The following is a 12,862-nucleotide window of genomic DNA, read 5'->3' on the forward strand; positions in this document are numbered from 1 at the left end:
TAAATTGATCTTAAAATGCAACTTTATGGGAAGCATGCAGGAGGTGAGGGGCTCTTAGTCTCACAAAAAGAGCAAAATGTAATTGTTTGAGTGTTATTCTAGACCTTCCTGCACCAGCCCTCAGGTCTGAGTGATCTGTTCCCTGACCTAGGCTCCCCCCACCCTTAGGAATGCGTTTGTCTTAAACCCTTATAAATGACTTGCTGTCCTTTTTGCATTGTGTGGTTGACTTCCCTGTGAATGCAATGCCCACTCGGCCTGAGAGAGCCATCATGATCTCTCCACAACTTCTCGCCTGTAAGTAAGCCCTGAATAAAAGTTCATGTATCAGAAAATGCTCATTGTCTTCTTTGGCGTCTGGACTGGCGTGGACCTCATGGGCTGCAACACCCAGGTGGGGAAGTTTAATATTTCCACATTTTCCCCTAGTCTCCCAAGGGCACTTTGCAAATACTTTTTTATTTGCTGCCCAAAATACTCTGTAACATATTAGGGTATTACATTAATCTATACAGAATAGAAAGATCTCATTCCCTACTCTAGGTTCCATGCAATTAAGTTGTTTAAATAAACTGACCATACAGGTTAAATTAGACAGTGTGATAGAATATTGTGATAGAGAGAATATTAAGTTTGTACCAAATAAACTTCTCTTAATAGATGTGACTGCTGTAAGAGCTTACAATCTAGGAACCTTTACAATAAACCTTATTGACCATTCTGTACTCCTGCATTGTTGACTGCCCAATCTCTGGCCACATTCTATCCCCTGATAACCTATGCTCTAGAATTCAATATTCAGCATTTGCTCATTATAGTTAGTTTATATTAGTGAGGCCTTACAATATTTGTCCTTTTGTTTCTAGCTTATTTCACTCAACATAATGTCTTCAAGGTTCATTCACCTAGTTGCATGCCTCACAACTTCATTCCTTCTTGCAGCCGCTCAATATTCCATTGTATGTAAACACCACAGTTTTCTGTTAACCTATCCATGCACCCTTAGGCCACCTCCATCTATCGCAAATCATGAATACTACCACCATAAACACCAGTGTGCAAATGCCTATTCATGTCTCTGCTTTCAGTTCTTCTAAGTATATACCAAATAATGGGGTAGCAGGATCATATGGCAACCCTATACTTAGCCTCCCATGAAACAACCACATTGCCCTCCAGAAGGGCCACACCATTCTACTTCCCTACCAACAGTGAATAGGTATGTCTTTCTCTCCTCATCTTCTCCAGCAGTTGTATCTTTCTGTTTATTTTTTAGACTGTTTTATTCATATACCATACAGTCCATCCTAAGGGAACAATCAATAGCTCCCAGTACAATTACACAGTTATGCATTCACCACAATCTATATGAGAACATTTCCATTTCTTCCACAAAGAAAGAAGGGGAAAAAATAAAAGAATAGAGAATAAAAAAAATTAAAAAGGTGAAACACCACCACCAACAACAAAAATCCCATAACCCTCCCTTATATCCCCTTCTATTGACATTTACCTTTGGTATATTGCCTTTGTTAAAATTAATGGAAGAATATTATAATATTACTGTTAACTGTAGACCCTAGTTTGCATTGATTGTATTTTTCCCCATATATCATCCCATTTTCAATACCTTGCAATGTTGACATTCACTTGTTCTCCCTCATGTAAAAACTTTGTAACATGCCTACAATTAATCACTATCATTCTCCACTCTAGGATTTGCTAAGTTACACAGTCCCAGTGTTTATCCCCGATCTTTCCTTGGTGTCATATATGCCCCTAGCCTTACTCTTTCCAGCATACTCATACTCAGCTTTGTTCATTATACTTACAATATTGTGCTACCATCACATAGCATTGTGCTAATCATTTATGGTTCTTTACATTCAATCCTGTTGAACATTCTGTACTCCTTCAGCATTAAATTCCTAATCTCTACCCTCTTTCTACCTCCTGATAACCTATGTGCTTAACTTTAACTCTCAGAGTTTACTCATTCTAGTTAGTTCATATTAGTGAGACCATACATTGTCCCTTCGTTTCTGGCTAATTTCACTTAACATAATGTCCTCAAGTTTCATCCATGTTGTTGCAAGCATCATGACTTTATTCTGTCTTACAGCTGCATAATATTCCGTCACAATATTCCATAATGTGGTACATATACACCACAGTTTGTTTATCCACTCATCTGTTGATGGACATTTGGGCTGTTTCCTTTTATTGGCAATCGTGAATAATGCTGCCATAAGCATCGGTGTACAAATGTCCATTTGTGTCATAGCCTTCAGTTCCTCCAAGTATATATGTACTAATGGGATTGCTGGATCATATGGCTATTCTACACTTAGCTTCCTGAGGAACCACTAAACTGCTTTCCAGAGTGGTTGCACAATTCTACATTTCCACCAATAGTGAATAAGTTGTACCTCTTTCTCCACATCCACTCCAAATTTGTAGTTTTCTGGTTTTTTTTTTTTTTTTTTTTTGATAATGGCCATTCTACTGGGTGTGAAATGATATCTCATTGCGGTTTTGATTTGAATTTACCTAATAGCTAGTGAGGTTGAGCATCTTTTCACATGTTTTTGAGGCATTTGTATTTCCTCTTTAGAAAAGTGTCTGTCCATGTCTTTTGACCATTTTTTTTAATGAAAGTCTAATTGCTTTTTTGAATTTTCAGCTACATGTTTCATAGCAGTGATTTTTTGTGGTACATGACATCAAAATAAAGTATTTTAAGGATTTGATTCCATCAAATAAATTGTCTCAAAAATTTTCTTTCTGGAAAAATTAGAATTCCCATCTATAGAAGAGTGATTTTAATCCTGATTAGAAAATCACAGTAATGAGAATACTAGGCTGCCTTATTATTTTCATTTTGCTCTAACCACAAATTAGATACAGACATAGACATGGACATAGATGAAGGACATTTAGAAAGAGCCAAAAAACTCTTAATAAGAAGTGCATTCCTTACAGGGAAACAGAGTTGTTAGGATGTATTATACTATAGGCTCTTTAAGAGAACTACCAAGGTGAAATGGCACTTAAATCTGCAAAGGAAACCAAACATACTGCCATCATTTGGAAGGCCTTCTTGATTACCAGACTCAAGATATGGAGTAAGTTTATATTCCAATACTTCGTTAAGTGATATAATTATTTGAATTTAAATAATGGCACTGACACTTGAACAGAGGTTTGCTGAGTGATTGCCCTGTTATCTTTATATACATATTTTATTGAGACTGTTCACATACCATACAACTATCCAAAGATTCAAAATGTACAATCAGTTGCCCATGGTACCATCATACAGCTATGCATCCATCAACACAATTTTTTTCCAATTTTCAGAACATTTTCATTACTCTAGAAAAGAAATAAAGACACAAAAAGGGAACTCAGATCCTCCCATACCCCTAACCACACCCCCCTCAATTATTGATTCATAGTTTTGGTATAGTACATTTGTTACTGTTGATTAAAGAATGTTAAAATACTACTAACTGTAGTATATCATTTTCCTATATGCCTCTCTATTATTAACTTCTAATTATAGTGTTATACATTTGTTCTAGTTTGTGAGAGAGATTTCTAATATTTGTATAGTTAATCACAGACATTGTCCACCACAAGATTCACTGTTTTATACATTCTCATCTTTTAACCTCCAACTTTCCTTCTGGTGACATATGTGACTCTGAGCTTACCTTTTCCACCACCTTCACACACCTTTCAGCACTGTTAGTTATTCTCACAACATGCTACCATCACCCCTGTCCGTTTCCAAATGTTTGAGTTCACCCTAGTTGAACATTCTGCTCATAGTAAGCAACTGCTCCCCATTCTTTAGCCTAATTCTATATCCTGGTAACTTATATTTCATGTCTACGAGCTTACATATTATAATTAGTTCATATCAGTGAGACCCTATTTGCCTTTATGTGTCTGTCTTATTTCACTCAATATAGTGCCCTCAGGGTTTCTCCATCAACTCATTTCTTTTAAGATGATTTTCTTCACACACCATACATTCCATCCTAAGTAAACAAACTTTGGTTCCCTGTATAGTCACGTATTTATGTATTCAGCACCATCGCCACTATCTATATAAGGACATCTCCATTTCTTCCACAAAGGAGGAGGAAGAGTCAAAGAAAGCAGAGAGACAAAAGAAAAAGAGAGAGTGAGAAAACAACAAAAAAAACTTGACAGCTAGAAAGCAACAAAAGGAAAGACAGCATTAACCTAAAGTAGAAAAAAGAGTCAGACAACATCATAAATGCCAAGAGTCCCATACCGTTCCCCTATTCCCCACCCCCAATATGCATTTATCTTTGGTATATTACCTCTGTTATATTAAAGGAAGCATAATACAATGTATCCATAAATTATAGTCTCTAGTTTGCATTGATTGTATTTTCCCCCCAATCCCACCCTATTTTTAACACCTTACAATGTTGACATTCATTTGTTCTACCTCATGTAAAAACATATTTGTACCTTTTATTACAATTGTTGAGCACCCTAGGTTTCCCCAAGTTACACAGTTCCAGTCTTTATCCTTTGTCTTCTGTTCTGGTGTCCCACATGGTTCCAACTTTCCTCTTTCAATCATACTCACAGTCATCTTTGTTCAGTGTACTTACATTGCTGTGCTACTATCTCCCAAAATTGTTTTCCAAACCTCTCACTCCTGTCTTTTCCTTTCTGACTGCAGTGCTTCCTTTAGTGTTTCCTGTAGAGCAGGTATTTTGTTCACAAACTGTCATTTGTCTGTTTGTCAGAGAATATTTTAAGCTTTCCCTCATATTTGAAGGATAGTTTTTCTGGATATAGGATTCTTGGTTGGTGGTTTTTCTCTTTCAGTATCTTAAATATATCACACCACTTCCTTATTGCCTCCATGGTTTCTACCGAGAAATCCACACATAGTCTTACCAAGCTTCCTTTGTATGTGATGGATTGCTTTTCTCTTGCCGCTTTCAGGATTCTCTCTTATCTTCGATGTTTGATAATCTGATTATTAAGTGTCTTGGTGTAGGCCTATTCAGATCTATTGTGTTTGGGGTATGCTGCACTTCTTGGATCCGTAATTTTATGTGTTTCATAAGAGATGGGACATTTTCATTGATTATTTCCTCTATTATTGCTTCTGCTCCTTTTCCCTTCTCTTCTCCTTCTGGCACACCAATGATATGTACATTCTTGCTTTTTGTTTTGTCCGTAAGTTCCCAGAGATGTTGCTCATATTTTTCCATTCTTTTCTCTATCTGTTCTTTTGTGTGTAGGCTTTCAGGTGCCTTGTTCTCCAGTTCCTGAGTGTTTTCTTCTACCTTTTGAAATCTGCTGTTGTATGTTCCCATTGTGTCTTTCATCTCTTGTGTTGTGCCTTTCATTTCCATAGATTCTACCAGTTGGTTTTTTTGAAGTTTTGATTTTTATCTTATGTACACCCAGTGTTTCCATTATATGCTTCATCTCTTTTGCCATATCTTCCCTAAACTTTTTGAATTGACTTCTTATTAGTTGTTTCAATTCCGGTATCTCAATTGAAGTGTAAGTTTGTTCCTTTGACTGGGCCATAACTTCATTTTTCTTAGTGTAGGTTGTCATTTTCTGTAGTCTAGGCATGGTTTCCTTGGTTACCCCAATCAGGTTTTCCCAGAGCAAAACAGGCTCAGGTCCCAGAAGGAAGAAATATTCAGTGTTTGGTTTCCCTGAGGGTGTGTCTTAGAAAATTGTTTCACCCTGTGAGGCCTCAGGTCACTGTGCTCTTCTGCCTAGCAGGTGATGCCTGTCAGCCTGTAACTCCAGACTGGTGTAAGGAGGTGTGGCCTGGGGCTATTTTCACCTAGTCTCTGGAGTCTGGTTCTGAATAGAAGGCGGGTAGTAGAGCTGGGCCCCACCCCTTTCCTCTTAGGGAAAATAAGCCCCTAGGGAGAGGTCATTAGCATTTGAATAGACTCTGCCTGTGCTGTCTCCACCCTTGTCTGGGTTGGAGCACTGGGAACTGAAGATGGCTGAGGCTTTCTCCACTGAGCCCAAACAGGGACAGAAAGCCCCCTCCAGCTCTCCAAGGTTAATCATCACCCAAAGCCTCTGTCTGCTTGTTGGGGATTTATAGCTCATAGTGAGCAGTCCATGCTTGTTAATTAAAACCCCAGTTGGCGCTTAGCTGAGCTATATTCACTTGCTGAGAGAGAGCTTCTCTCTAGCACCATGAGGCTTTGCAGCTCAGGCTGTGGGTGGGGGGGGGGGGCTCCCAGCTTGCATCTGCAGTTTTTACTTACAGATTTTATACTGCGATCTTGGGCATTCCACTCAATTCAGGTTGGTGTATGATAGTGGATGGTCATGATTGTCTCCCTGCAGTTATTCCAGATTATTTACTAGTTGTTTCTGGTTGTTTATTAGTTACTCCAGGGGGACTAACTAGCTTCCACTCCTCTCTATGCTACCATCTTAGATCCTTTCACTGTTGTCTTTTGTGCCGTGTTGCCATTCCATTTGTAACACCTACACTTGTGCTTTCCAATCTTTTTCACATCACGGTTTATGTAGAAAATGGTGGCATTTATTCTGCACACTGGAGTAAGTAGATGAGCCTTCTCCTTGCCCACAGTGACCAGCTGTGGTTCTGGAAACCTCTGGCCCTGTCTAACTTCCCAACAGTGATTCACCTGTCTTAAGCATACCAATTGAGAAACTCTGGGCTCAACAGTTGTTTTGTATGGTTAAATAGAATAATTTCATTTTATGTAAAGTACTTAACCCAGGGTTTATTAACTCATCATTCATCCAACATGTGGGATCATCAATTTTATGCATATATACTATTGTAAATGCTGAGGATCTGACAGTGAGTTTTCTGTTCTATCCTATTGGAGCCAATAAACTGACCTACTGTAGAAAAACTGTCTTAAAATCATGAAACATTTCCTCTCCTTATTTATATGGATATAGCATGCAGATACACAGCCTATACATCTTATATTTGCAAAATGGAAGTATTACTATTGAAATATAGAGAAGGTATAGCATGATGTAGCAGAGGGATTCTCCATTACATGGAGAATTAAGAGACCTATATTCTAACTCCAAATCTGCCACTGGTCTTCCTCTCTGTGCCTTAGTTTCTCAAGTAAGTATTTGAATTAGAATCACGATTTTCAAACTGCAATGTGAATCCCCCACAGGCGCTGTCTTTTTACACTCTTATCCAGAAGTGGTTGTTCGTTCTTTTGGATCTGCTTCCTTGATAAATCACTTCCCTAAACAAGGGATTATTGGAGAGGGAAGGAAATGAGGGAGTTAGAAACACCTGGACTAAGGTAATCTTTAAGGACTTTTCAAGATTTTATATTTTCTAACTCCCCTTTGTTTCCTTTTATTCTTGTCCCAACAAGAGTTGATAGTTTACCCTTTTAGCTTGAATGGATCAAACCCCTAGAGAAGAAGAAAAGGCCAGAGTAATAATAAAATATTGGCCTGTTGGGAAGTACCAAAACTGTATCTAAAAGTTGAGATGTCACCTCTTATCTTTCCAAGAGTCCTTCCTGTTTCAACAATAGTTTCATACACCTGAAGCTCCATCCTATCACTTCCATGTTGCCTGTGATCATAAAATTTAGGTATTCTTTTTCTGCTTAATGCCAAGTATATCTGTATATCTTTTCATTGCTACAAAACAGCCATGTCCCTTAATGAGTATATCCTATTTTCTTTTGATGTGTTGTCTTTACTGTTATCACTTAAATACATAAATAGTAGAATAGAATATCATCAATAGAGCCATTGTTGCTTGCCAATTGACATTTCACCCTCTGAACTCCTGCTTTAGCTTCTCTCCAGTCATCCTTGGCTTCCTTATCATGAAGTCTGATGAATGTAACCTTCTTTCCATGCCACTTCATTAGAATCATGGAATCAGCATTCTACCCCCAACCCATTTGCTCTCTCTTACTCCATTGACACAGGCTGTTGTCTAAAGTCTTTAAGGTTTGTATTATTGAAGCGACATAGAACAGGAAACAACTTAAAACTGAATATCAGACATTACTGATGCTGAACACTACCCAAGGGACACCATTCTTGACCATTGTTTAATTGGGTTGTTTGTCTTTCTTGTTGTTGAGTTTAGGATCTCTTTATATATTCTAGATTTTAAATACTCATCTGATATGTAGTTTCCAAATATTGTCTCCCATTGTGTAGGGTGCCTTTTTACTTTCCTGACAAAGTGCTTTGATGTGTACAAGTTTTCAATTTTGAGGAGATCCATTTATCTATTTATTCTTTCATTGCTCACACTTTGCATGTAAGGTCTAGGAAACCACTTCTTATATCAAGATCTTTAAGATACTTCCCTACATTTTCTTCTAAAACTTGTATTATCTTAGCTCTAACATTTAGGTCTTCTATCCATTTTGAGATAATTTTTGTATAAAGTGTGAGATAGGGGTCCTCTTTCATTCTTCTGGATATGGATATCCAGTTCTCCATGCACCATTTGTTGAAGAGGCTGCTCTGTCCTAGTTGAGTCAACTTGACCACCTTATCAAAGATCAATTGTTCATCAATGAGAGGGTCTATTTCTGAACACTCAATTCCATTCCATTTCTCAGTATACCTATCTTTATGCCAGTACCATGCTCTTTTGACCACTGTAACTTTGTAATATGCCTTAAAGTCAGGTAGTGTGAGATCTCCCACTTCATTATTCTTTTGCAAGATATTTTTAGCTGTTCAAGGTGCCCTACCCTTCCTAATATATTTGATTATGGGCTTTTCTATTTCTGCAAAGTAAGTTGTTGGAATATTAATTGGTATTGCATTGAATCTATAAATCAATTTGTGTAGAATTGACATCTTAACTTTATTTAGTCTTTCAATCCATGAGCATGGTATGTCCTTCCATTTATTTAGGTCTTCCTTGATTTCTTCTAGAAATTTTTTGTAGCTTTCTGTGTATCAATCTTTTATGTCCTTGGTTAAATTTATTCCTAAATATTTGATTATTTTGGTTGCTATTGTAATTGGATTTTTAAAAATTTACTTCCTCCTCAGATTACTCCTTACTAATGTATGGAATCACTGCTGATTTGTGCATGTTGATCTTGTATCCTGTACTCTTTCTGTTTGCCACTTCCACCTTTTTAGCATGTTTCTTTCATTTTTGTGATCACAATGATGACTGCTCCAGGCACTATGTCTTCTCTTCAGGTGGGAATAGGGGAAAGGTTCAAGGCAAAATGGGCTTTGCCATTTTTTGGAAAGGGTCTCCTCTTAAGGAATTTCTACCTGTGTTTCACTGGTCAGAACTATGACATGGCCAAGCATAGCTGCAAGCAATGTAGAAAAGACGGATTTTTTTTTAAGTCCAATGCATTAAAGAGAATTAAGATCCACTTAAAAAAAAAAATAAAAGAAATGGGGAATGGAGAGTGTTGGGGACTGAATCATGCCCCCCACAAAGGCATGTTTGGGTCCCAACCTCTGGTCCTGTTGGCATGAACCCATTTGTAAATAGGACCTTTGAAGATGTTATTAGTTCAGGTATGCCTAAATTGAATGACAATGGATCTTAATCCAATGTGGTGAAATTCTTCTAAGCAAAGGATATTGGAGACAGAAGGAGAAGCCATGGGAAGCAACCAGTAGCTGGAAGTCAACATAATCCACAAGAGAAAAGAGAAGATGCCACCATATTTATTGTCCTGTGACAGAAAATCCAAGGAATCCCAAAGATTGCTTGCCAACCAGAAGATACTGACCCCAAGAGGAAGCAAGCCTTCTAGACTCTGAAACTGGAGCCAATAAATTCCTGTTGTTAAACCAACCTATTGTATGGTATTTGTTTTAGCAACCAAGAAACCGAAACAGGCAACAAGCAATGTCTACAATAGTTCACTGCCTTGACTATACAACATCTCTTCTTCATGTACATAGAAGATACTCACTACTCAAAATCCCTTCAAATATGACTCAAAGTTGAGGCTCCCTGGATGAAATATGCTCTGTGCCATCAGATGTGTCTCCTTATTGTCCAGTGACTTTATACAATTAAAAGAAAGTTAACTTCCCTTACATCAGACAGAAGTGTGGAGAGAAGAAATAGAAGAAAAACTCCCATTCAGAAATGGAGAGAAAGAAAAACACAGAAATGACAGAATGGTCGAACTAGAATTGATCAAACCCTGTTGGACCAGAAGAGCAAAAATTACCAGTTCTATCAGTCAAGTATTTTCCAGGGTCAGCCCTTACCCTGCTCCCTGGAAAGATCTTACTTCCCTATTAGTTAGCATGGCCATATATAGGGTATGTCACTCCTACAGAAGGATGTTTATCTGGGAGGCTGCTTTGCTTTAGCAGCCCAATTCTTGTTGACACAAACTTGGAAACTGGGATTTCATTAAGGATTGAACAATCACAGGCTGTTGTCAGCTACAATTCCTGTGACCAATCTATCAGCTTTTAATCCATTTTATGTGCCAGTAACCAGAGGCAAAAATCTTGTCTAGACCTTTCAACTTCAGGCCAGGGACATGACGTGACCCTTTGGCTAATGGTCAGTCCTTGAGGCAGTTCAAAATATTGAGCACTCTTAATGTGCTTTGCTAATGGGCAACTGCTGTTATTTGGCTGAGAATTCCTATTAAAATTGTTTGAGAAAGATATGCAGGTCTGATTTGTCTAGTCTTAAAGATACTGATTGGCAGCTGCTTCTTTCATCAGCATTCTTTTGAGAAACTAAAGACAATGAGAAAGCTCTGATTATGAGACTTCCAGTTGCAGAGAGAATGCTCTTCAGGGCAGCTGGCTCTAGTCTGTATTCATCCCTGTATTGTAGGAATTTTCTGAAAGCAGAAAATTGGGTCTATCACTCACAAATATTCTGAATTTTTGCTAGTAGTTTCCTTAACATTCCAACCTTAGTTGGTACATTATCTGCACCCCAAGGCCTAGCATATAACCATTGGACTATTACCTCTCAAAAGCCAACAGCTTTCCCAGCTGTAAGTGGTTGGGTCCTCTGTGACTCATAAGCAGTCCTGGTGGCAACTTCTGTTTCAGTCCTGGTTCTCAGGTGCAAACAGTAGCTGGCTCTCACTAATTAAATTAAAAGGAATTTATCTGGAAAATACTGAGTGGACATACTATTGAGGGGAGTGCTGGTAACCATGCCCAAGGATAAGGTTTTAGAAACAATGCTCCAAACCACGTAAACTTGGTCTGATGAAGACACAAACACCATGACCAAGGCCTCTGGTGAATTCTGATGCTATAGTTAGCATGTGTTTGATGGAACTTGTCTTTACAGCACATTTGCTAACACCATGTTGTCTCATTTAGCCAGTAGCTGGTCTTGTAACCAACACCATTCCATGAAGCCAGCTGTCTCAGCTACTATCTATCCTCAGCAGCAAAATGCAGACTGAGCATGGTGTCCCCCCTTAAGTTGTTCAGTTATGAATCAAAGTCTCAAATGGGAAAACTCTGTTGTTTTCCACCCTTATCTTGGTTATGCAGGACTTTTACAACAGGGAATTAGGGAATTCCCCATAGAAAGCAAGAACACACAAAAGGGACTGGCAAGTCAGAAAACATAGCCAATGTCTACTACAAATAGTTACAAATATTCCTTTAATTGTCTTCTTGAGAGATATCAATTCTCATGGATTGTGAAATCCAAGGTACAAGGGCAGAATCATATCCACTGTCATCATTCTCTTCAAACTGTGATCACAAAATGATTATTTATAAAAAATTGATAAATGAAACACTTATACTTTTTATTTCTGGGGTTATTTGCAGATAACAATGGAATAGAATGTGTTGCTGTTATAGTTCAATGATCGTGGTTTGCATGAGCCACCTCCAACAACTTGAATAGTCACTAATGTCTCACAGATATTATTAGTAACCAAAGTCCTAAACACTGAACTCTTTACCATGATTTTAAATGTACTACACCTATGTAGAAAATACAATTCAGAGCAAAGACAATAATAAATTTACCTGGGGGCTTATTTTGTCTAAAATGGCTCATTTTGCAACTTAAAAATTAAGATAATGGGTGAAGTATATTTGACAAATATAACTGGCATTATTTAAAGAAAATTTACATTTCATCTATCTATGGTTTGATTATCTATCTTAAGCTCAGGCATAGCACCAGAAAGTGTCTTGCTCAAGATTCCTACTTGTGGCCCTGAACACTAGCTTTTCTTTCAGAAATAATGACTGTAACCCTCGTTTTCATATCTTTTCTTTGCTCATAAACAACTGGTGGAGAATAATATCGATAATATATTTAAGGACTTATTATTATTTATTTGTTTAAATAAAGGCTAGTCAAAGGGAGCAAAACTTCAATAGCATGGCGTAAAAGTTGACCAGCAAAATGCTCATTACTCAGGGAATATTTTAGTTTATTTTAAAGATGTAGATGATAGCTGAATATTCTAAAAGTTTAGGATTGATTATAAGTATGAGATTATAAAATTTGAGATGTGTTCAATAATTACTCTGGTTAGTGAAATAAATGCCTTCCTCAGTGTTACTGAGACCACACCTCCTAAGATGTTATTCTAAGCTTTACTACAGTTCTTTATAATACATTTTTCAAAGACAATTAAAAATACAGTTTAAATACACAAATAATCTTTAAGGGTTTTACCAATGGAAATTCGTGGAAAAATATGAATGGATGGTCATATTATTTTCCCCTAATGGTTTACAACAATGCCACAGCATCTTCCAAAGAAAATAAAATGTAATCAAACGTAATAAATTTTTACTTTGTGCTGGGCCTATGGATGTAAAAGTGAGTAGCTCATCAGTTCTTGCCCTT

This window comes from Choloepus didactylus, chromosome 7, assembly GCF_015220235.1.
Source record: "Choloepus didactylus isolate mChoDid1 chromosome 7, mChoDid1.pri, whole genome shotgun sequence".
NCBI classification, from domain to species: domain Eukaryota; kingdom Metazoa; phylum Chordata; class Mammalia; order Pilosa; family Megalonychidae; genus Choloepus; species Choloepus didactylus.